At 39.3% G+C, this 25,652-nt stretch overlaps 1 long non-coding RNA gene across 2 annotated transcripts; it reads right to left on the bottom strand.

The window, feature by feature from the left end:
• Nucleotides 1-7,511: 7,511 nt before the first annotated feature.
• LOC116999155 lies at nt 7,512-25,267 on the bottom strand. Of its 2 annotated transcripts, XR_004418527.1 has the most exons (11): nt 25,074-25,267; nt 21,727-22,489; nt 21,477-21,547; nt 20,424-20,609; nt 19,914-20,051; nt 19,527-19,696; nt 17,478-17,551; nt 16,326-16,496; nt 15,861-15,971; nt 12,261-12,454; nt 7,512-7,593 (listed from the first exon to the last, which is right to left on the bottom strand). It is a non-coding gene; the product is annotated as an uncharacterized LOC116999155 (long non-coding RNA). The 2 variants fall into 2 exon arrangements; XR_004418528.1 differs by lacking the exons at nt 20,424-20,609; nt 21,477-21,547.
• Nucleotides 25,268-25,652: the final 385 nt, after the last annotated feature.

Below are 25,652 nucleotides of genomic sequence, written 5' to 3'. Positions count from 1 at the left end.
CCAGCTGTAAAAAAAGCCACACGTTTGTCAGGTAATGATTCTGTAAGAAATTGTTTTATATTGGTTTACACAGCTGCACACTCCTTCCCCCATCCTTCCTTCTTGACATTTACATTATTTCCTTGGTTAAATAAAGTTTATAGTTCAGGAATAAGAGATTTCCCAGATTCATTTTGTGACCATTGCGTAGTTTATACACAAAACTCTTTCTAGACTGATACACTTGGAGTAGTGAAGATAAATGATCCCTTCCACTGTCACTGACTATTTGTTAGATTAATCCTTGAGAAATGATGGGCTCAGAGGCAACTGATCTTAAGCCATTAGCTGCCTGCAAGGACTATAATCACTCAATGATGCATAGGATATTAACCTGAAAGGCAATTCTGTTACAGTGGTAGCTGTAATGTTTGGGAGCTTGTTAAAGCACAACACTGTCTAAGCACATTTATTTGGCATAAACCGATAATGTTTTGCACATGGGCCAAACTTTATAGCTCAATTGACATTCCTATCCTGTTTTAAACAAAATTCCACAAGCCTGAAAATGTCAGTTAATCTTGTAGAAAATGTATTTTTGCTGGTTGGCAATAGGCTTACTCATCTTAATTTATCCCTACAGATAAAACAGTTAAGTAGGGTTACAATCTTAGTGCTGAGCTGTAGTGACTAAAAAGCATTTTAAAACTGTACATGGTGGGTTTACAGCAGAGTGAGTGGGTGTGCTGTGCAGCTGTGAAACCTGAAGGACTGTAAGATACTAAAGCATAGAAATATCCAGTTGTTGGCACCATTCAGTTAAACTAGCAGGAGATATAAAGAAAAGTTCAAGATGCTGGAATGGGTATCCATTTCCAAGGGGGTGATGCTCATGGGTTGTCTCATACAAAACAAACAATTCAATATCTATTACTTCACTCTTCTGTTGGCACAGCTCAAAGAAGATCCTGCACCTGCTTTCTCTTTAAAACTTCAATCTTTTTTTAAAAAAAATCAGCATTTACACATACTGGGTTCTAAGTCTAGCTCCACTTAAAATTTAAAATAAAAACATCCTTGGCTTGAATGCTGTAAGATTATTAACACCTAGGTTCATCAGCTATAATGAGGTATTTGTTATTACATTTCAAAGTATATATGCCAAGCAGAATCAAAATATCTGTCTAGTGTCATTTATTAAATGGGATGAGCTTTTAAAAGAAAAGCATTAAACATGTATCTTCCACATTGGCTCTGTTATGGAAGACTTTTGAGATTATTTTTAATCTGCATCAACAGCAACTTGTTTTTCTAGAGGAATGTCTTATCAAAGTCAAGTTGATGTGACATACCCTTGAATATACTTGAATATATTCAATTATGTCACAAATTTGAAGACCTGTTTAACTAATAGCAGTATGGTCAAGAATTTGCACTTGAAAGAATGTAAAATCAAATCCACCTGAGAGCACATGTGCAGTACTAAAGGTGCTGCTGGGTTTTGTTTGTTGAATCTGAAGCATCTCAAGCTGTTTATCCTTTATTGAAGGCCAGCAGACACCTCTGGAAACTCTGCCCAGTGACTCAGAGAGAGCAGATCATTAAAGACCCTAACAGAAACCCACCTTAGGTGCCCAGGAATGCTTACATCCTTGAGGTAAGGAAATGCAATTACAACATGTACCCTTTGCCTGGGGATGGTCATTCAGGGAATTACATTTGAATGGACTACTGCATCCAGCTCATAATTGGATTATGATGCAGAGTCAGGCTCCTGATCAGTTATAGCAAAATTGAAAAAACACAGCTCTTCAGTTTTAATCCAGTTTTAATGACTTTCATCGGTCATTACTATCTATCATCCTTCAGGCACCTCCTTGTCTACCAAAATTGCTAGTATAAGCAAAGTAAAAAAATTACTAATAAAGGGAAACTTAATTTTAGAATGTAAATATGACCACAAAAGAAATAAAAAAGAATGGGTTTGCCTTCTAGCTGAAATTTCTCGTGATTTATTAAAAGGAAATTCAACTTACCCGTCTGCTCCAAAATGAAATGAAAAAGCAGTTCACACAAATCCCCTTTATATAGTGTTGTGTTTGTTAAATGATATGGCTGAAGTGGAGAGTGGATGCTGAGGCCACGAATGAGCTTTTTCAGATTTGCATGCATACTTGTTATGCAAATACTGAGTTCAGTTATAAGGGTTTCTTTTTTTTTTTTTAACAAAATAAAGCCAAAGTTGTAGAAAATACAATCCAGAACTAACAGATAACCCCAGATTTGAAGACACAAAATTTATAAAAAACTTGAAATATGTCATATTTAAAAATTGTTAGTTGTTTTATAAAAGCAAAATATGGCAGATGATCACCAGTGGCTCTTGTAAAAGGAAAGATACTCTTGTTAATCTTAGGGAAGCCTGGTATCTTACACATAATCTGACCCAGTAATCAGAATTCTAAACTTTGTCTCCCCTCTCTGCATCTGGTGTACTTATCTTACCTTGATATAATTTTCTAGCTATGTGTGTGAATGCTCAGTGCTTCCATGAGCTTCTGCTCTCTCTTGCACATACAAGACAGCTTCTCTTGGTCAGAGATGGATCTTGGAAAAAATCTGTACACATGCAGGAAATTCTCAAATGGGCATCATTTTCCAAAAAAAAAAAAAAGAAACCAGAGGTTTTGCTCCTCTTGTTTCCCAGAAATAAATATTTGGATTTTCTAACTTCTGGTTCTGATGCCTTCTACTCTAGAGTGTTTGGATGGGGTTTGTTTTATAAACCTCAGCAAGCCAACACATCAGTGAAAGATAGAAATGCCTCAGCTCCACAGCTTTTCTGTGTTTCATCAGTTTATACTTTGGTCTCTTAAGGATAGGATGGTTTCTTTCATTAGCATTTTACTAAAACGATTTAAATTTTGTCACCATCCCTAATAATAGTGTTTTTCTTTCTGAATAATTACAGCAGGATTCACAGCTGCAAGCTAACATCTTTAGGCTCCCTGTTCAGCAATTAGAGATGTTTAATATCAACTGGCTGACCTAGCCAAGATCAAATGCCAAAGCAGAAGGAACATTTAGGATTCCCCTTGGACTTAGTGCAGGCACTTAAATCCAATTCCATTCACAACTGTGAGCCTTGTCCTGCAGTTAAAAGCACCCAGCATGGCCTGTTCTCCATCTCAAAAACCCCCATAAACAACAAAATGAGGACATATCAGGTGTCCTTCTTGGCAAATGACAGTTAACACCCACAAATGAATCTTATAGACAATCTGTCTTCAAAGTCCTTCCTCTACCAGATGGGAGCAGAGCTCTGAAGGCAGATTAGTCCTTTTACGAAACCTCTCACCCCACCAATGGAAACTATTTCTCTCTGTAGTCCAGGTGAGGTAGATGTAAAAAAGTGGTGTTGAATGTATAAGATGTGGATTAGACAGTACCCAACAGATAAAATATTTTTTTTCCAATTCCTGTTGCAGTTTGGAAATAGCACAGATACCAGACAACAGAGCACAGTCAGACACAGGTAATTCTGTTTCTGGATGGCAGCAGACCTCTGGGGTACATAGGAAATTCCTTCAATTTCAGAATAAGACGGAACCTAATGGATCCAGATTTTGAGAAGCAATATTTTAAATGACTAGGTGCCCAGGTTCTTGGGAATGTTACCAGAACAAAAGCTCATACAGATCCAATTTCTAGGCAACACTTCAGCAGTTGTAAGGGCTCCTTTTCCTGCTCCATCATTGCATGTCATGCAGCCCAGATACATGAACATGGTAAATCTCTGGAGATTTGTACTGTTTCTTCCACTTAACACAGTTTATATTATAAAACAATTAAATAATTGAAAACATTTAACAGGGAGATCAGTAAAGCTCCACTAGCTATTATCTCTGTCCATTTATGAAGGTGTGGCATGGGCCCAAACCTGGCTTATCATCTAGGAAAACCTTATCAATCATTATCTTTTACCAAAACTTTTGAAGAAAGATACATTTGTTAACTGTTGCTCTCCCATGAGTCAGATTATACTTACACAATGGAATCTGATAAGAAATTTAAAACATAATCCAGTGTGAGAGATTACTTAGTCATTAGATTTACTTTCCTTAGTTATGCAGAAGAGAATGAGGGAAAACAAACATACTCAAACAAGGAAGAAAGAAAGCAAATATTTTTTCTGCAACCCAGCATCCCTGTAGAATAGCTACAAGGATGGGAATTCTGAAATTTGTAGGTAAACCTGTGTGGTAATGGCTGAAGGCCTTTAGCTGGGAAACCCCTACAGCCAGGGAATTTTATTGGTTTCAGTGGACCCCAGGTACTGCATAGCTCTTTTTATCACTAGGAAGAACCATAGGAATATTAAATATGCTGTGCTGCCAGTGAATTCAACCTAAACTCTGCTCAACTACCAGCAAAGGGGGACTTGGGGGAAAAAAGGAATCTGATTTTCAAGATATCATGTAGCCAAAAAACCGCTTCTTTCAAAAAACTAGCTGCCAAGGTTTCAGAACCAGAACTAATTTTATACAGCTTTCAAGCCTGTTCAGAAAACAAAGTAAACTCATTTTGCTGTTTTGTAGCAAGCTGATTACTAAATGAATATGATAATTTATCATATCCTGATCTGTGTATTTCACATAAAATAGTGTACATAAAATAGTACATAAAATAGTGTACATAAAATAGTACATAAAATAGTGTACATAAAATAGTACAGCCTTGCCAGTTTATACCAGCAATTAGTGAGACAATAATTCACAGTGTGTCACTGTGCTGTGGGTTCCTGATATCGACTCTCTGAGCGAGTCCTTGGCACAGCATCTGTGTGGTGAGCAGGTGAGGCCAACTCTCCATATTTACCTCCTTCCAAACAACAGGCATTTTTTATGTTTGCCTCGTATTTCCACTGGAATTTCTTTGCTGACTTTCAGTCATAAAGTTAAGCTTCTGTAGTTAGTTTTAAGAGTGCTCATTGGCTTAAGACTTCATCAGAAATACAGGGCACTAAACATATGTCACCTCTTAGGTCATGAAACAATCCAGTAGGTGAAGTGTTACCTCCTTCCACCTGCAACTTAATTTTATTGACACAAAACCAATCAAAAATATGGGAAGTTCAACAGTCCCTCGCCTTTGGAAAATAAGAAACACTGATAAAATAGTTTGTATGCTAATTTACAGTGCACTGATGCAGGAATGGAAGGAAAAAAAATGTAGTTCACTCCTAATAGTGAAAGAAAATTCTGTTGTGTGTGCCCTAGACCTTAAGTTGATGATAAACATCTTACAGGAAGAGTGTAATTGCTGATGAGACATGTTTATATTTATGAAAAAGCATGGAATCAGAGAAATGCTGTCAGCTCAATAATGCAATGTTATTTTGGGAAGTGGATCCCAGGCAAATTTCTAGGTAGATGGAGAAAAAGAAAGAATACTGAATACAGATCATGAGTTTCCAAAAAGAGGACAGCAGAGATGGGGAACAGAGCTTGGAGCATTGGATTTTAAAGAGCTGTCTTCTCCAGACTGAACTGAACAGGCCTTACATAGCCTTGTTCTTCCAAAGTACAGAAAGCATAAGTTTAAGACAAAAATAAAAATTTTAAAAAAAAGGGAAAAAAAATGCTTCAAGCAGACCCCAAAATCCTTTTGATCTAGCAATTTTCTCTTCTAGGAAAAACAATTCAAACTGCTACCAAGAAAAGAGGTGACCAGGTTTTTTTTTTAAAGTCATGGTTTTCTGCCAAAGAACTTGCAAGTTAAACCTATGTTAACAGAACTACTTGGCCTTTGCTTTCAGATTATATTAGATTCCTTCTCTTCCACATACCTGAAATAGTTGATTTAAACTACAGATATCAAAGTGGTCTCTTTGGTTTTATGAAAATAGTAGGCAAATTGCTAGAGTCAAGTCATTTTGCTGAACTATTATTCCTATGCCTTGAATTAAAAAAAGGAGAAAATCAGCTGAAGCACATTAAACAAAGGCATGAAGCAGCTCTTGCTTTGACAATAGCAGATTTTTAGACATAGCCTTCTTCCTTCCTTTGGCCACGACAAGGGTTCTCCACTTCTCCCTTCCCATGTGCTTTATCCAAGTGTAGTAAAAATTTTGACCCTACTGTAATAAACTTCTGTCTTGTCCTTTCATAATCAAACAGAAACCAGAAATATTTCACTCTAAATTCACAACCTAGCAATGTTTTCAAGTCTTTTTCTTGCCAGTTTCAGAGCTAGAATAACTAAAGTTTACAGAGATTATATTCCTAGGATTACTGAGGAATCCTATTTTTTTCCTCAGATAATCAATTCCCTTTTGTATCCTGTAGGGCACATTGCCAACTCTAATTTCTCTCTACATCTTCTGCACCAAGAAGCCTCTTACAAGAATACTACATAACAGTGTGGGACATGATTCCCAGACTTTGTTCAACAGCAGAGTGAAATTACTCACTGCAATGCCAATTAGGTGTCACAGTGGAGCAAATATTGCCTTCTTCTACTGGAAACAGTGCAAGGAGTAATGCTGGAGGTGTCCTGCCACTTTGTGCTCCCCTGGAGATGAACTGGACCGTTCACCTCCCATCCAAAGCACTAATAGGAAGCAATTTATGCTTGAGCAGCCACTGGCCAACATTGCCTTGGAAACATGTGCTTGCAATTCATATCTTGCCCTTATAAATTGCCACCTGGCTCTTGTTATCAATTTAAAATAATCTAGCCTGCTGATAGGAAAGAAGTCCTGCCAAGCTCTTATTATGTTGTTATTGCTGGGAAATGGCTGTGTAATGTCTCACTGATAAGTGTCAGAGCATATGTATCCAAAGCACTGTCAATTTTTATTTGCAATTGAAATTCAAAGTCCTTGGGAGAAACTTGTTGAAAACACATGGCAGAAAATACAGAGTAGCAAAGGAAAATAATCAACTAAAATAAATGAAATAAACTAAATAGTAAAACAAATAAATAATAATAAAACGAGTTGCTGTTAAGGTCCGATGATCACAGTGAAATGAATGATTTGTGTTTTACTGAAGGGACACAACCATTAATGAATTCCCAGCAAACCCCACCTATTGTGGTTTTTGTTGCTGTTAAGAGCTAAAAATTAAGATAACAGGTATTACAGAATTCCATTTTTCACAGATTTTTTTCAGGAGAGTGAACACAAAATTCTCTGTGTTTTAGCTGACCGTGTTGTAGGAAGCACGTGGAGCTGAACACACCAAATCTCCTTCTTTCCTAATTTGTGCAAAAGCAGAGGAGCATCTTAGAGCAGACAGCTGGTGAAGTACCTCATCATTTCAGCTCCCCTGCAAAGCAGATCTCCTGATGGTTGGTGAGGTCCAGCCCTGCATCCCCCACTCCTGTAATCCCACCTGGCAGCTCTGTGCTCTCAGTGCCTGGGGCTGGGGGCTCAGCAGGAGCCAGCAGGGCTGCACTGACCCTCCGGAGCCCAGTGCTGACATGTAAAGGAAAGGCTCTCAGTGCCCCAGGAAGCAGATTCATCTCCTCACCTTTTATTGATACATCCCAGCTGACATGGAACTGCAGCTACTGCAGAGGCTTCGGTGCAGAAACATTCTTGGAAGGTTCCTGCAAGGGTAAATGAGAAAAGCTCTATTTAAAGCCCCTTGAAGTTCAATCTAATAGATTAAAACAAGAACAGATGAAGACTCAAAGAAATAGAAAGAAAACAAAGGGAATGAATGGAGTTCTACACCCTTAGATTCTCTCTCAAGAGATATGAAGATCTTGAATGTTGCTTGAGGCCAAAATGATTCAAACTGAAATTGTTTAGTAGGTTATTAAAACACAGCAGACTTAACTTGAATGACAAATCAAAGAGAGTGTTTAATAACTCTGAGAAATGTAATAACCATGAATGTCAGCTACTTAACTAATAAAATATCATTTTGTTATTCCATAGGGGTCAGCCCCTCACAGCCTTCACAGTAGCTTTATGAGTAGTTTTGAAGATTAAACACGACTTTTGTAAGACAAGAGAAACTTGACACAATTATTAATAATAATTTCAGCTACGTATTCTAGTATACAATATACATTTTATAGTATAATGAAAGTATTCATTCTATTTATTTATAAATTAGTTTTGCCACTCTACTTGGATTTGAGGAGTCATTCTAGGCAGACAGGAACATACTTGTTTCCCAACAGTGGGAATCTACACAAGAACTCTTCAAATATGCTTTTTTTCGAGTAGCCTCATTGTTTGTGAGCCTTACCAGACCATCTCAGGGACCCAAATTTGTAAGTTTTTTAAATAAGGTTTTTTCAAAACCTGGAGAACAACTCTGCTCCTAAATGTTTTGGTACCGGTGTCACCAAGCCAGTAGTACATTGCATTTCTCAAGCATCTATTTTCCCACACAAATGGGGCCCAACTGTTTAATAACTGTCATCTTTTATGGTTTTTTTACCTTTCCTGAGGAACATACTTTGTGACTGTTACAGAGATAAATGATGTAAACTACTATATTTTCATCAGCTCACACAGTTTGCCAGAATAAAAACCAAATTCAGAACTATTTTGAGAGTATTTGGTATAAATAAATTTTAGGACTGCGGCATTCAAAACCACTGGAGAGCTCCCAGCAGCTCAAGACAAAGAGTAATATAAAATTTTCAGTGAAGAGATACATATTACACACTAAGCACTGTAGACACATTTGAAATATTTCTTAAATAGCTTTTATAACTGCTACTGGGTAAGGAGCTGAAAATTTTTCTTGTCATCCATTCCTACCATATTTTTGCCAGCACTTAATCCCCACTTAATTAAAAATACAGGTTTTGCTTTAAGATAGAATTTAAAACATGATGTTATAAAGAAACGGACATTGTAATTTTGCTTGTAGAACTTTTCCATTTGAAAAGCTTTTAAATTTTTTTCACCATCAGTCATGAAAGCTGGAAATGCACTTCAGTCGTGAAGATGAAAAATGAGGCTCTCCAGAGGGTAGCAATTGCAGCTTGAAGCTAAATACCATGTAGTAGAAAATAACAGCCCACAGAGGACAATCAAAAGTTTCAAGATAATCTTTGCTCCACTGGTTTTTGATGCATAAATAAAAGATCTTCTTAGCAGGCTTAGGAAACACCATAAATACCTCCCTTTTTCCGTTTTAGCTGCAGTCCTAGAATAAAAAGGTAAAGAGGTAAAAGGATTTAAAAAGTACATCACTTCCTCCTGTCCTTACCATGCATCTGTGAAAGGTATGGTTGGTTGGGCAGGGTGGAGAGGGTGTAAGGGGGTAGAGAAGTGAAAAGCTTGTGATCTGTAGGCAATGTAGTACTGACCAAACCACTTCTGAACAGGACACCTTTACAGGGGTGTCACTGGATATGTAAAGTGCAAGATGGGAGATAATCAAGAGAGTGACTAATGTAGACATTATGAATTTGCTGAAGAGGTTTCAGGATTTCCAACTAAATTTGCTGAAACATTGTGTCCAGCTCAGCTAAAGAAGCTTGTATGGTTTAGCTTCTCTTACACCAAAAGAAAACTTTGAATTATAAATGTACTTGGGTATAATTCTTGGGGCAGGGTGGAAATTTGCATAGAACTTTTTTTTCTATGTAGCTGAAGCACAAGGCAAAGGTGGCCAAGCGTTGTAGCACGACCATGGAGGCAGGAAGAAGGGGAAAAGATTCTGTTCAGGATTCTCCCAAGTAAGCCTGAAGAGGACAGGTACAATGAAACACTGAAATGCAGGCACTGCTGAGCTGTGCAGGTCTGTTTGCATGAAGCCAGCATAGCAACCCCAGCCTCTGAAATCAGACACCTAAATGTGGGTCGACAGCTGCTCTCACATTCTGTGCATTTAGTCCAGCTGCTTGAAATTTTACCTGAATTTAAACACCCTGGAGGAGAATGACAACCAGCTGGACACTGTAGAGTCTTCCTCCCACTGCAAATATGCCAGAAGTTTCTTTCAGGATTAACACACAAGCTCAGCTCTGAGGGACAAACTGTGCCAAAGCTGAAGTCATAAACAAACCAGAGCTCACAGAAAGCCAGGAAAAAGCTCTTACAGCTGTCCACCCTGAAGCACTGATCTAAACAGCTCAAGCTACTGATGTCTGAATCTTCACTGGGGTCACAGGCTGTTTTTAACTGCAGGTGCCTCAGGAAAAAGTAATTTGTGCTAGAGAGAGGACAGAGTATCCAGTCGTGCGGCTAGTGCTGAGAGGTTTAGCAGGGCTTAAAAGAGACACAAGACTGTGCCAAGGGTTCCAGGCAATCCTGCATTATTTATTCCCCTGAGCATTTTTGGCCAAACTGCAACCCAGGAATCATTTTTAACTCCTTTAGGTCTCCAGGTGCTAAGAACAGAGTAGAGCCATCTGGCAGTGCTAAAGACACAGACCCCTGAATAAAGCTTCTCCTCTGCATGTTTAAACTGAGGAGTTTGATGCCTCCACAACAGAAAACAAGCCACAACGAAGAACACACTTGTCCTTTGCTCTAACTGTATGTTAACCACCTGTTCCCCCATATTTATAAGTAAAAAATAAAGCAGTAAGTATGAGTTGCTACTGATTGGCTTCCCGTTTGCACCTTGTAGTTTCCACTGAAAATTGCCACTTGAAAACTGAAGAGAATGAAAAGAGCTTTTCAGTGACTGTGCTTTTTTCACATGTGACAGCATAGCTCTTCCTGAGCCTGTACTTAACCTGAAATTGTGTTTTAGGAAGATAAACCCAGCAGCTGGTTAATAAATGCTGCTTTCATCCTGAATTACTCTAGAAGCTCTGTGGAGGTCATATTAGCACTGTATGAGTTGGTTCTAATCAGGGATATAATAGATTAGTTCATAATTAGTGCAAAATTAAGTGGTCATCAGTGATGCTGATTTAAGCCTCCCAGAAGACAACAGACCACAATTTCAAACTCCTTCTTTTCAGCACCTACTGAAGAAAGGTGTTCACCAAGGAAGTAAAGGTGTTCCTAACATAAATGATGAAAAAGGTCACAACTTAGGGCACCTTGCTGAATTTAAAAGTTCCAAGTACTATGACTTAGTAAGAGCTCATTTTCTATTTCTAGGTGTGTTTCCTGCCCTGTGGATTTTTGTCCAGCCTTAGATCAGCCTGCTCCCACACAATGGCCTTCCAAGCTGCCAGATTCCAGCATCACTATTCTGCTCCTCTGAGCACTGGCTCAGGACAGGAGAGTTTACCAGGTAAGCCCAGACTAACAGAGCTACACCTGCCCTTGCACAGCTGCTTTTCCAGGGCAACTCCAGCAGAGACGGATTTCCACCAGGGTACTAAAGAGCAGTTTGGTTTTCTCAGAAGAAAGGGAAGCTGGCAGCTCCCCTTCTGCACAGGAGGTGTTACAGCTGGGGGAGCATTTCCCTTGAGATGGTTTACACAGGGGAAACCTGCAGGACAGGAAATGCTGGAAATGACAAGTGACACCAGAATGGAACCTAAAAGCTTAGGGAAGAGCAGTGTTGGAACCCTGAATCCTGTGTTTTGAGCTTTCTGTGCTTTCTGACCCTGACCCCCAGGAGAACACTGCTTTTGACTTGAGAACTTGGAGAAGGCTCCAAATTTGAGTGATGGAGTTAAAATCCCTGGTGTGGAGTTGGAATAGAAGTGTGTAATTTCACATGGTGAGGGGTTTGGAATTTGAGGGTTTTAGAATATAGTAATAGGTGTGGGAAAAGATAGAATGGAGGATTTGGGGCGTTGTCTCCTTATGTCTTCTTCATGATTTCAGGTAGTAGTTAGGGCTACACTGCAAGTCAGAGAGGTTTGGTTATTGGGTCAAAAGTATAAATAATATAGCTATTATCTCTTCATTGGACTTTTTAGCTTTGAAAGACCTTGTAACCAGCTAGATTAACTCTCCATTTTGCTCACTTTTAGCTGGTAGCTAGAAGTGTTAGAGAACTCTGTACTTTAGATAAAATTTAATAAACAACCAAAGTCCAAATGAGAAAATTATGTAATCTCCTTCATGTTTTTAATCCTGACTCTGAGTGAAGGCAGAAGAAAATGAAGACAAGCCATTAATTAGGTGGTGCAGTTAACCCATTTACAGTGAGCTCAGATTTTCTATAGACCCAGTCCTTGCTGGGGCCAAAAATGCCTTTCCTGTACACAGCCTGGTGAAAAAGTTAATTATCTGATAACTTTGGGTCCTAGGAAACTGAGCATACAATAGGAATGTTTTTCCACTCTGCTTTTGCAAACTTCCAATGTGTTTAGCATAAGAATACTTTTGCACTTACCTGCAAACCGTTTTGTGGTTTGTATAGATCCCATTTGAATGAAGCACAGTGCTTCATAATTTTCAAGAAGCTTCATAAATTTCTCAACTCTATTGGAGATGTGCTGGGAAAAATGATGTACAAATCAGTCTAAATTACACTTCAGAGCTGAACTCTTGAGAAAGTGGCTGATATGGCAATCAGGAATAGTATCTCTAAAAAAAAAACCATAAAAAACGAAACAGTTGTAAGAAAACAACCATTTATATCTCCAAAATGCTACTCAAATCAGTAGTTTAGTAATTGCAACCTACTGGCTGATGCACTGGGGGAAAACACATAACTGCTCTTAGTCTAGCTCCAGATGAAATTACCTCAAAACATTTAATTTTTTTTGGAGATTGTCTCAAAATAGACTTACATAATCATTCCAAATGAATGCCTTGGAGATTGAATTATCTCTGATCCCTTAACCCAAATAGATCTTTTAACTATTTCATAATTTCCTGTGTTTTTAGCTAACAACTATTGATTAATAACTTCCAGGTAAAATTTTAAACGTTATGTTCTTCATAGCTGTAGAACACCAGTTAATCCAGGAAAGGAATGCAGCTCACTTGAGAACTGCAAAGTTACTTTGCCAATAATGACAAGGAGGGCATGAAGCAGATCAGCAGATAAATCATACTCTGGAAAATTCATATCCTTTACCAATTTCAGTAATTGCTTTTCTGCTATACCTGTATAACCTAGTACAGAGAAAATAAATGTCATTACTTATAAAGGTAGACAGGGAATAAGGCAATGAAAATAACAGCTATAAAACAGATGAGCTGGGCATCAAATGCTCCTCTGTACAGACACATTCCTATGCTCCCATGGGTCCATAACTTGCCAGTGTAGCCACAATCCTTCTCTCTGTAGAGGCACTTAGCTTAGTCTTAAACTAAGTGGAAGACAAATTGAAAATCTGTTCCTCCATGGTTAAACACTTAGAGCCTTCAATGGAAACATTTTTCTTAATTGTCAAACTTGTACTACTGGGCTGTAATTGTGTTTTTGTAGTTCACTTGAGGTGAAAGAAGCTCCCATCAAGAAAATCATAAAAGGATCACTTCTCTCACATTAAGGACCTATCATATCAACAGGGACTTTTGCTTTTTTTCCCTCATGAGCTAAATTCCACTTGGAGAACATTTCAGTAGCAGGCCTTTGTACTTAATTTAAGAACAAAAAAATTTCTGCTTTCTACCACATCTAAATCTTGATTTATATCTCCTGTACCTCAGCTGATGCCTATAGATTGCCAGAAAACATCATCTTGTTCTCTTCTCATGATTTTCTACTGCACATAAAGCAACCTGGCTGACTGGTTTACTGTTTTATTCCTCTTTGTAGTTACAGCACAATTCATTTTCCAATCACATGGGAAGAGCATCATGAAAATAGCTGAAACTTCAAAAAAGAAATTATTTCCATGTCAGTAGCTACTGCAATGGACTTCTGTACTCAGAGGATAAATACTACTCCAGGCTCCAAGTGATCATTATCAGTCAATTTTAGACCTAGAATAAAAGTGCCCCAGGAGCAAAGGCATCACTAAACACTGAAGAAACATAGGACTGTATGTGCTGCCCATTATTTACATCATAAAAGAATGTATCAGAAGCAGCTGTTAGAAAATAATCTCTCCAAGTTTACAGCTCAGCTGAAAGATGAAATTTTTCATTAGTTTCAAGATTATTAAAAAAAGCTTCCCTCACATTGCATTTATGAGGAACTCAGGCAGAAGGAACCACCCGCCTGCTGAGCATGCCATAACCTATTACCCTAATGCCTCTGGCATAAACACATTTTAATACATAATGATTGAAAAGAAGAAATCTGCATTTTATTGGAGATTCAAAACTGAATGTCAAAGAGAGAACAATTATAAATACACCCTGGTTTTGGGTATTCCTTTTAGGGGTACAACACAAGCACATCCATCATTTTACCAGGCTGAAAATTAAAATTCCTTTTCTCACCTTTTTAATTCAGCCTCCAAAACCTCTGCTTTTGTTTCCAAAGCAGTTACCCGTCTCTGCAAGTCATAATTACTATAAGTGGGACTTAAGGCTGTAATTAAATAATTTATATTGAAATGACTGCACAACACCTGTCTCCAAGATGGGCAGCTCTCCTGTAATCTGATGCCTCATGAAAGAGATATTTGGTTTCCAGAGCAGAAATCACTGGCCAGATTTGTTCAGGGAATTTATCCAACTGGGAGTGCCTTATCCCTGACCAAAGTGAACACTTGGATAGGCTTTGAATTCTGCCAAAGTTATCTTCTGTTCAGAGGGAAAAGCCCAGTTCTCAGAGGCAAAAGACGCATGTGAACATTTTAAAATTAAGTAAAGTTGGACTAAAAACCACATGAACAGGCAAAGAATAAGAGAGGAAAAAACTCTGTTTATAGGATGAGATAGAGGGCTTGATATTTCACTCCCAGAAAAACAACAAGCTAGTGACTCATTCCAGACACTTTCTCCCTCCAGTTCTGTTGGGCAACTCATCTCCTATCTAACAGATGGTTTATTTTTCTGCTCCTCATGTTTCTGGAAATCACACCTTTCCTGAAATGGTGCTGTAGGAATACCAGAAACCAACAAAATATTTCTGGGAGAAGATGCTAAAAGGTTGAAAACCAGACTCATAGAATCATGAGAAATATATTTCTTACTTCCACATTCTGCTTTTATTCCTCTTTCTCCTTGTGGTCCTAAAGTTTCTTTTATTCCTGAAGGTCTCGCTTTTCTAGGGAAAGTCTATAGGCTCTTGATTCTTCTCCTAGAATTCAACTTTAAAAATTGTTCAAATGTTACCTAAATTTTTCTCCCACTATGTTTTCTTAGTGTTTTGAGAGAGCACTAAACACTGACTCCTTCCCCCTTGCTCTTCCACCTGCCCACTCCCAGAAAAACTAAAACATCTCAAGAAAATTGAATTACTCCCATGGAAAGATTCATTTGCTTGGAAATGCATTAATTTGATGAAAAAGCCTTTACTGCCCCTGTTTATGGCAGTGAAAATCCAGTGAAATAAATGACATGTGGTTGCAGAGGTACACATTCTCTTCAACCAGAGAGCCAATCTAGTTCAGCTGTAATCCAATCACACATCACAGTATATGATCTAGAAAATGGGCTAAATTGCAACATCATTAAGGATTCCTCTCTGGAGTAGTTGTTGAAAGATACTGCTGGCTTTACTTATTTCAACCAAGGAATTGCAGAGGGCACACCAAGGAGAATGTGGACCAGAAAATATCTATACAGAATATCAGTGCCTGCCTCTGACATTTTATGTCATAGTTCATATAAAGTGATAATGGTGAGGCTTTCTTTGTGGATGGAAAACAAGCATCTAATTTCAAGGTGGGTGGTATACACATGGTAACACAGATGAGATATGGTAAGAAAATACATAATTTCATGTGTACTTATTAAGAGTTTGGGCAGACACTGATTTGGCAGCTTGGGAGGGAGCATGACTTGGTTCTACCACATGGCAGAAAGTGTCTGTGGATCCATTTGGTGTTTGCAGCAGAGCATGAAGAAGTTACCTGACAGATCATACCTTGGGGGAATTCTGCTGCTGGGGCACAGAGAGGAGGAAGAAATCAAGTTATGACCATCAGATTAGGAGGCAACTCTAGCAAGCATGATTTCTGGTTTTGAGAGCTGGCCCCTGGAAAGAAAGAGTGGTAATAATTTAGTAGTATATAATAGGAAGTGATTCAGAGTACAAGTGGTACTATCAGATTAAAATCTCATTACATCTCTATTTTATGGGCTGCTCTGAAAATGCATCGTATTTTTTTTTTTATTTATTGAAAGACAAGTATCTAGGGTGGCATTATAAATGCAGAAAGCATGTTCAGCTTCCTGAAATTGTGCAGAGTCTACAAAAAGTTAATGGGGCAGAAGAAAAGGATAGATGTAAAAAAACAAAATGAAAAACTGAAGGAGACATGAAACAACAGTAAAGGGATGGTAAGGAATTTCAAAATTACAATATTGCTAAATGGTCACAGCTCTGTACCTGTTCACCCTTTGCACATTTGGGATCATCTCTAGCTGGTAAGACATTGGAGGAGACAGTGCAAGAGCACTGCATGAGCACTGCATTGAACTTCTGGGCAGGAGAAAATTGTCTTTCCAGGTTTTTCTGTGCTAATTGAACTTCTTACTGTTAGCAGTGAAGGCCAAGGCACTGAAAGGATGAAAAAGAATAATTGCTAAGTCCATAGACTGGTGACAAATCAGAGTAATTTTAAAAATTTCTCCATTTGCATGATTTTGAGGGGTTCCCTGGGAAATACAGTCCTGTCTTCAGGCAAAAGGAGTAGTGTCTGAAACATTTCATATTGCCCTGATTGTATCTGTACATTTTGAAACTTGAAAAGAGACTACCAAGCTTCTAACAGTCTGAAAGTCTTGAGGTCTAATGAAAATACCTAATATCACAACAATCATTAATCTCACTGTGCTACAAAATAATTTCAATGTTTTTTTCATTATATGCCTAAATTTACAGTATTTACCTTCATGCCAGATGAGTAATACCATATTCCAGTTGATGATGACTTCTCATCAGCTCATTGTGTCTCTGCTGGGACTCTTCACACCTATCAGGTAGTGCCTAAACTCAAAGGGATTAAGTGCTTCTCTTATTAAATCTCCGCTAATTGCATACATCCACACCTTAAAGGACAAAAGCTCAAGTATGTTTGAGTAGCAATGATCTGAATGCCTCCCCTATTTCTCCTTTGAGATTAAAAAGGTACATTTCTTTTCAGTATTACATCTCAGAGCTGAACTCCTTTTGGGTTCCAAAAGATCTGCGATCCTTTGCTGCCCTCTCTGAGCAGAACAGCAGTGACAGACAGCAGCATCATAAGGTAAAGCTCTGACAAGCTGCACCACAGTGGTTGCCCTTGTTTTCAGTATCAGTGTCAAATGTGAGGCAATCATGCCCCACGTGTTCTCTTTAACTGGAAAAAACCCCAACATTAAACCACCACACACATGAGCTGACAAACTTTTATAGTAAATAAGTGGCCCCAGTTCCTCTTAATTTGTCCCAGTTCTACCAGTCAAAACAAAGAAGCCTCAGGAAACACCATTTGGTTGACAGATTTGGGTAACAAGAGAAAAATCAAATCCGTGTAATAGCTTGAATTCTGCTACTCACCTCAATTATTTCTCTTTATTTTAAGCTTCAGAAAAGATTTCCCACAGAGAGCAGCTTCCCCTGTCAGGTTTCATCTGATAAAGTACCATATAGAGTATAATCATTAGAATATAACTGTAAGAACATTATAATTAGGGTAAAAAGCTGAGGTTAAGGAGCACCATTTTTCTATATTCTTCTTTGTGCTTCCTCCATTAGGAGGAAAGTCTAGAGCAATGGCACATGCTACAATAAAATAAGGATGGAGTTTAGAAAACTAGTATAAGAAACTTGAATCCTGGTTTACATTTCTTATCCAATTTCATGGACTCCAGATAGTTCTTAACACCCTGCAAGGATTTCCTTCTGCTGATTTTCTATGCTATGTTAATTATCCAATACTAGGGAAGTTGACATTGCTGGTGTCTCCCTTGAAGGTAACAAGACAAAGCTCAAAATAAAACTTGGGGAAAATAAAAAAAAAAAGCCTTCAGATAAGTTAGAGATTCAACCTCACACAAATCTCTGTTGGCTTCACCAGCCAGGAGCTAAAATTTATTTCCCTCCATAGTTTTTCAGCATGCTCCAATCCTTTATTCTAGAAGAGCCCAAGTGCCAGTTTACACTTTGACAAAATGGTGGCAGGCTTTCCTAGCCATTAAACCACTTTCCAAAGCAGCTGATGACAATTAGCACCAACAATGGTGCTTTTTAGATTTTAAAAAAAGCAAAAATGCACCCAATTTCTCACAAAAATTGAATAAATCTTAGGGAGCTGAAAAAGAAACCAAAAAACAGGTTTTGAAATTCATACTTATATTTATAGAATATAAGGGTAGAGAATTCCACGTGGAGAATCACATTGTGTGGGTTTAATGACAGTCTTCACATCCCAAGGCTTGCACAGTTTGAGATTCCTCAGCAGAGATCAGAATTAGGCTTTGAAAAATGCCCTGAAACTTATATTTAGGAGGTAGCTAGTTCAGAAGGTCCTTTTCAAAGACAGATGTCTCAGGTAACTAATTTTCCCTCCTTAAAATATGCTGTAAGCCATGACTGACCCGGTGCAGGTAACAGCAGACAGGGGAACCTGGCGAGGCAGCGGGAATTCCTTTTTCCTGACCTAGTCTTGGAGGTGACAGCTCTTGGTCATCAGCCCAAAAGCCCAAAAGCTGACAGCAGAGTTGTTGAATTAAAGCCCAGGAAACCTGTATTTACACACAGGCTACTCAGGGCAGAATGCTCTCAGACTGAGATTTTACCCTGCTGCCAGCCCTCCTGGCCAGCTTGCTGGGGGGAAGCCTGCACAAACCCCTCTCAACCATCACATCTGCATCAGCCTGCAGGGCAGCATGGCCTCAGCACAGGCAAATCCTTATCCCAGCAGAGGAAATCTTCATTTCCCAGCTCCTTCACCACAGCAGTGCACAGTGAAGCTCTGCTGCGCCACCAGCTTGCCTGGCAGCCAGCACAACAGAATGCTGGAGAGAAGACGTGAGACAGAAAGCAGCTGAATTTTTAGCCTGCCAAAAGAAAAGGTATATCCTCTACATTTCTACTAAAAGCTGCTAGTCTGTGCTTTGTTTTGGGAAGAAGTTGCTCACTAGCTTATCTCTGTGTTGCACAACCCTGATGATTGCCTGCCTCAGTCCTCCCACCGCTATTTACTGTGTATGGGGCTGCATATGACATTGTGGGGTGAGCCCTTTGCTCTTTGCCTGGCCTTGGGCAGATGTTGGCTGTGGTACAGCACAAATGACACCTCCAGAATCAACACAACTGCAGGCAATGAGTTCTGACTGTAAGGTATTTCCCCTTTCTATAGTCAGTGGATGCATTTTTCAGCAGCCTGGGAGAGGGAAGGCTGTCTGAGACCTGCTGTACTGCTGTGATTGCCTTTCCTGCTGCAGAGCTGGCACTGTCCAGCCAGCCACAGCACCGTTGTGTGGACAGGGAAAGTACAGCAGCAGGAACACTGTGTGCTAGGTAGCCCTGCAAAATTAATAACATAAAATTTAATGCTAAAGGAAGAGACTTCTCAGCAATTTTGCTGGCAGAAAATTTCCTTACCAAGAGCAAGGTCTATTAGATGTTTCCAACTGCAAAAATTAAAGCTCTCCATCCCTGCAGCAGTGTCAGAAGGGGTTTTGTTCCCAGGATCCCATTTCTGGGGCTATTGTTCTCTGTTCTGATGGCATCAGAGAGAGAAGCTATAGCTGTCAGGTTGCCTTGCATCTTTCCTATTCAAGATCAAGGATAAATTTAGTGTCTGCAAAAATATAATGAATACATCAGTTCAGAGCAGTGCTACTTCTCAGACATGATTTGATAAAAACACTGTAGAGCCAACATCATTAAAAAGAGATTTGAAATTAGAGATCTGTTGGGGTTTTGTTTGGTTTTTTTGTTTTTTTTTTTTTCTTATTTTAAATAAGAAGCTGAAATTTCCACACTGACCTTTGTTTTGGCCACGAAGCAGAAGTGCCATCTATATGCTGTCAACACACTGCATTCAGGGCTCAACTTGTAACCTTTTAACCCACAAAAATGTCTGGCTTGTTGTACAACTGCTGAACTTCCCTGAAGGTTGCTTGCCTGCAAAAGCAGAAGTATGAAGCAAACAGATTTGTCAGCAATTTCCTCACCCCTAGGTTCTCACCAGGTCAAGACACCATTTTGCTGAAACATAGTTCTTCCACACAGCAGAAATGTCACTAAACTCTGTCAAACCCAGCAAGTTTATACGAAGTACAGAATCTACAGGACTCTTGTAAATATCTGCATTAAGTGACAAATCAAAATCATAAGGGCAGGTGGCTTTGTATTCACAAACTATTGCATGTTTTTCTTAACTGGGTTTGTAATATCTTTATCTTATCTCTATATCTCTATATTCTTATCTCTATATCTTCTCTTCCTCCAGAATTACTTGGTTCTGATTCCAATTTTGCATACAGACTTCCTCACCACTGAGTGTGCCTTCTTTCTGCATGCCTTTCTTGTGGGGGAGTGGTCTTATGTCTGCATATTCTTGAATATGTAGTGAAACTCTGCAGATTTCCTTGGAGAAGGAAGCAGCTCAGCACAGGAGAACACTTGGCTTTTGAAGTTTCAGACATGCCTTTGGAGCCATCAGTTTTGAGTGTTCTTCACCTGCAGCAATTTCATACGGGAAGAACAGAAGTGGGAGCTATACCCAATTATTTTCATCACAACATAGCAGGGTGACAGCTCCCAGACACTTGCAAAAGAATAAATGGCTAAAGCACTGGGTAAAAATGCTCAGCTACCTCACTGGTTCACTTTGATGTCAGACCATCAGAGTGCTTCTACTCTGAAACCAGGAGTGCACAAAGTGTTTCAAACTTTTCATTGAGACAATTAGAGACAGGATTAAAGACTTTTGAAGAACAAAACTCTAGGAATAACCTCGCTTCAGAAAAAACTCAGAGCAGGCATTATGGAGCACGATTCTTAATAGGTGCTCATACAGTGAGTGTAATTAGAGCTCTTGGAAATATATAAAATGGAAGCTGTCCTGTGCAGGATCATTTTCTTGTGAATTAGTGGTGATTTATCCCCTGCCTGTGTATCCTACCATGAAGCCATGCTTCTGCACAATCAGAAGGATGGACCACAGCTGAAGTTCTTTATCTATTTCTTTTGACTTGTCAGCCTGCCAAAGGGACTGTGCACATGACCAGCTGCTTTCTGTTTTGTTTTCTATTCTGACATAGTCAGCTCTCCTTAATGATAAAATCTTCCAGTGTCCTGTGACTGCTTGGTATATTAAGAGCAAGGTAAAAGTATCAATTGCTTGTGAGGGAGTAGGGAATTTCTACATCAGGACACACTAGGAGCAATGCCACAATTGCAAGGCTGAGCATAATCTTGACAGATGCTATTCAGAGAGTGAGACAGTTCTGAAGAAGACCAGACCAAAAAACCTGAACAACCTGGTTAATTGAGATGAAGTTCTGTTTGAGATTCAAAGCTGACAATTCACACAGGATCCCTCACCTGGGATACTGACTATTAAGAACACTTGAGCTTCTCCTCCTCTTCTGAAGATCTGCTGAGTTTCCTGTCATCTGAGGTAAAAGACATGTGAGCTTTAAAAGCATGAGATTCTGAACAAAGATAAATAACATCACGATGCTGTTCTTACCATCCCTAGTCAGCTCTTCTACTTTACTTATGTTGTAAAAGTTTGATTATAAAGTCAGAAATGTTCTCTCTTCAGCTTCACAGAACTTTTAAGAGATCTTACCTTACACATTTGGAATGCATATGGGACATCCATCACTCCAGACAAGTTTTTTTTCCAGCACCAGGCTTTGCACCAGTTTTCTGTTTGACTCCTGCAAAGAATGCATTACTTAGCAGAACTGGAAAACTAAGCACAGTGTGCATCTTTGCATATTTATACCTTTATACTTGAGAATAATGATGGTTTTACCTCAGTATAAAAAGTATCAGGGAGCTAGAGAGACAGAATATTGCAGGTTTTTGTCTACTCCAGTACACCTGCATACAAAGATAACAGTGCTTCATGATTAAACCTGAGTTTACGCCTTGATATTTACTCAACTGAATCTAAAATAATTTTGTTGACACACCTGTATGATACTGAACTGTTCAGCACTGTATTGCTCTGAGCAATAAGTGGTTAATTCTTGCCATCAAGCAGTAACAAAACAAAAATAAATGCCATTCATACAAAGCTCAGAACACATTATCTCATTATTGGGCTAAAGGGGAAATTTCTGTCCTTCACTGAACTTGGAGGAACAGGAATAGTTTCACTCTGTTCCTTTGGTTTTCCTTCATCTACTGTAAATGAAATGTAAGGGGAAGGATGTTCTTTTCTGTTGAGGCTTCTTCAAACACAGGCCATGAAGAGGCGATCTCGATGGTTAAGGGCTCATAAAACACCATGGTAGATTTCCAGCTCCTCACTCCGGCCGCAGCAGAAGATGCAGAGTGGCAGCTTTTGCCAAAGCTGGGTGAGTTGTTCACATTTGATAAATGATCTGTCAAATAAAGATTTCACAAGGGTTTTCATCATTTTGCAGCAAAAATTTATGAAGCAAAAGCCTACAGCAGCATGCAAGAGCTGACATTCACATACAGTTGAAGTATCAGAAGCTGTAAACAGATTTTGCTTTTTTAAGTGCACATTAAGACGGTTTTGTGAAGACTGAACAGATAAGAATCCAGATAAGAATCCCATATAGATTTATAATACAGGGTAGAGTTGGCTCACACTCAAGATCCTTTAATATGCACAGCAAAACTTGTGAAGCACTGTGTAGAAACTGGGATTACCTACCCAGGTTATGGGAGCAATAAAGTCCCTATGGGTCTTCATGATTTTTGTTATGTCTCTGCAGGATTTTTCCTCTCTGCTTCTGAAAGTTAATGATTCTAGAAAAGATTCAAAGTCATTAGTAGGGTCTTCAGGACCTGCATTTCAAAAGCTGATCCAAAAGTACTCCATAGGGGAAACAACAGATACTAACTAGGCAAGTGAAAACTCAGCCACCAATGGATAAAGTGGCCTGTAAGTGACCTCTGGTGGACAAGAACAGTGCTAAATTTCTTTGTATTTCTCAGCAGAGGAGTTTATCCATTTAAGTAGCTTACAGCCATTCAGTTGAATGATTCATATTACAGAATAATCAAAACCATTTTCCACTTGAACAAAAAGAATTTGATACAAAAAGTAATGGAAACTAATACAGTTGACTCATAAACTCTAAAAACATCTGCAACAATGGGAATTCTTTATTGAATTGTTCTAATGGTTTGTATACCATAAACATTATACAACTAAAAAAGTGAAGCTAAGACAATCTTTCAGGTGATGTAAAACTCACAGGCTGTTTCCAAGGGAAAAGAGTGATCTTTGGAGGACACATCAATCATTTAAAAAAAAATATTTCCCAGGTTGGGTGAGGTGGTGGAACCTGTTGCTTCCAGCACATGCAGTGGTTGATCACGGCCACTGTACTCAATCGTAAGAGCTTATATAGCTATTTATTACAGTGCAGAATATCCCCAATGACCTTATCCTATTCCTAACTAAATATTTTTTTTAAGTATCACAAGCTTGGGAATTCATTTTGATGTCACGGCTTGAAGAGGTTCCCAGCTCTGAGCTTTGGGATCTTGGTTTTCAGAGTGCATGTACAGTCTGACAGACCATAAAGTTTGTGCAGATCCCTCTAGAACTGCAAATTCCCCTTTGGTAACTAGACTTGTCTTCCCTTGCTACCCTTTCCCAAACTCCACATGGAGCTAAAACTCCGGTAGCTTCTCATGTGGGTGTAACAATAGACATGGGACATGGTTTGCTGTACAGAAATAACACACTGAAATTGTTCCCTAGGAAAACCAGCATGTCTTGGCAACAGTTGTCCTGGCAACTAGGTCTCCTGGCAGAGGGTGGTGGCCACTGATCTGTGGAAGGCAATCCTGAGTCATTTTTCCTCAGAGGGAATAGAACAGGAAAGCCCCCACCATTTGGTTTCCCCCCACCCCTTGCTTTGACAGGAAACTCTCACCAAAGAGGTTATCTGAATGGTTATGGAATTCTGACTCTTGAACACAGATACAGGATAATTACAAGGCATATTAATGGACAAAATATTTTCAAACACCACTGTTTTTTCTTTTTTTTTCTTTTAATCTAGTCGTGTTAGGAACTGTCTTAACTCTCTACCAGGAAGGAAAATTGCACTGGAAAAAACCACAGCAGAATATGTCAGCACAGCCATAACAGCACTAAACAGAGCTCAGATAAAAATGACAAAGGACATTTTTGTCTAAGTAGCATTTCAGAAGGGTGTGAAAGCTTTGGAGGTCTGTGTAGTTCTGATCTCATACCTTATGTGGAGTGTGGCACAGGTGCCCATCAGGCAGAAAGGCTGTGCTGCACTGAGCCTAAACACAGCCTGAGGCTCCTGACCAGGAGCTCAGGTGCTGCTCAGACAGTGTGCCCATGGTCAGCAGTCCCTGATGGCTGCTGTCACTTGATGCTCTTCCTGCTCAAGTGGCCTCACTCGAGGGGCTCTGGCCCATGCTCTGTTCCTTGCTGCCCTGCTCTAAGGCATTCATTTGTGAGCTCACACGGCCAGTGCAGAAATGCCTCTGCCCCAGAGCACAGCCCACCCAGTGTGACACACATAGAGTCCCTCCCAGGCAGAGCACCCTGTCCCCTCTTCCCTCACACCCCCAGCTCTGAGAGCCCTGAGCACAGTTTGATTCAACACCTCCTGGAAATGCCTGAGCTCTCCAAGAGGGTGAGCCCCACCTGGGCACAGCCAGGCTGTGTTCTGTGCTGTCCTGCTGGGACAGGGCTGCAGGGACAGCAACCCTCACAGGAAGGACAAGCAGCCCTTTGGCCACAGAGTTTCTGGTTACCAGGAAATCGTGTTGCCCAGGAAAAGCAGTGACACAGAAAAATAACATTGCATTTTCATGGGCTTGTCATCCCTGAGCTGTCCCTTCCAAAGCACAAGTGTGACTGGAGCATGGGGTGACTGAATGGCCAGCAAGGTTTGAGTGGTGAGCAGAAACTTTGGAAATGGATCATTTGAAGGAAATGAGAATTACCTGAGCCCATGCCAGCTCTGAAGGGCCAGTGTGAGGCTGAATGGGGCTACATCAGGGTCCAGAAACAGCAACAATTCCAGCAGGTGCTCAGAAACTCATCTGAAAGAAATACTCCTGTTTCAGAAAACACGACTTGAAAACATTTCAGGCAACAAAATTTTTTCCTCTTGAAATATTTCTCAAGGTTTATTTTACTGCTTTAATCTGAATTATGCTAATCCATGCATACCATGATTCTATTTAGCCATGAATATTTGGACACATACATTTTCATATAGGAGGAATGCAAAAGAGTTTATTAGATGATAGCACAAACATTGCATGAATTCAATATTTGCACAAGAAGCAGAGAAATGTTTTTCATCAGTTTACGCTTCTCTTTCCATTACCTGCACAGTAAACTCAAACACAATAAATGTTTCAGGATGCTATTAGGCAGGTGGACTCCCAGAGATTTTCAAGGAAATGAAAAAAAGCACCTCAAGCAGTAAATCATACATCTTGAAAATTGCATATTAAACACTTGGAGACATATAAAATCCCTCTTCTAACCTAAACAAGTAAACAACTTGAAAAAAA

The sequence above is a fragment of the Catharus ustulatus genome, chromosome 8, assembly GCF_009819885.2.
Source record: "Catharus ustulatus isolate bCatUst1 chromosome 8, bCatUst1.pri.v2, whole genome shotgun sequence".
In the NCBI taxonomy this organism is placed as follows: domain Eukaryota; kingdom Metazoa; phylum Chordata; class Aves; order Passeriformes; family Turdidae; genus Catharus; species Catharus ustulatus.
The sequence above is the reverse complement of the archived record's forward strand: the minus strand, read 5'-3'. Positions and strand labels throughout refer to the sequence as shown.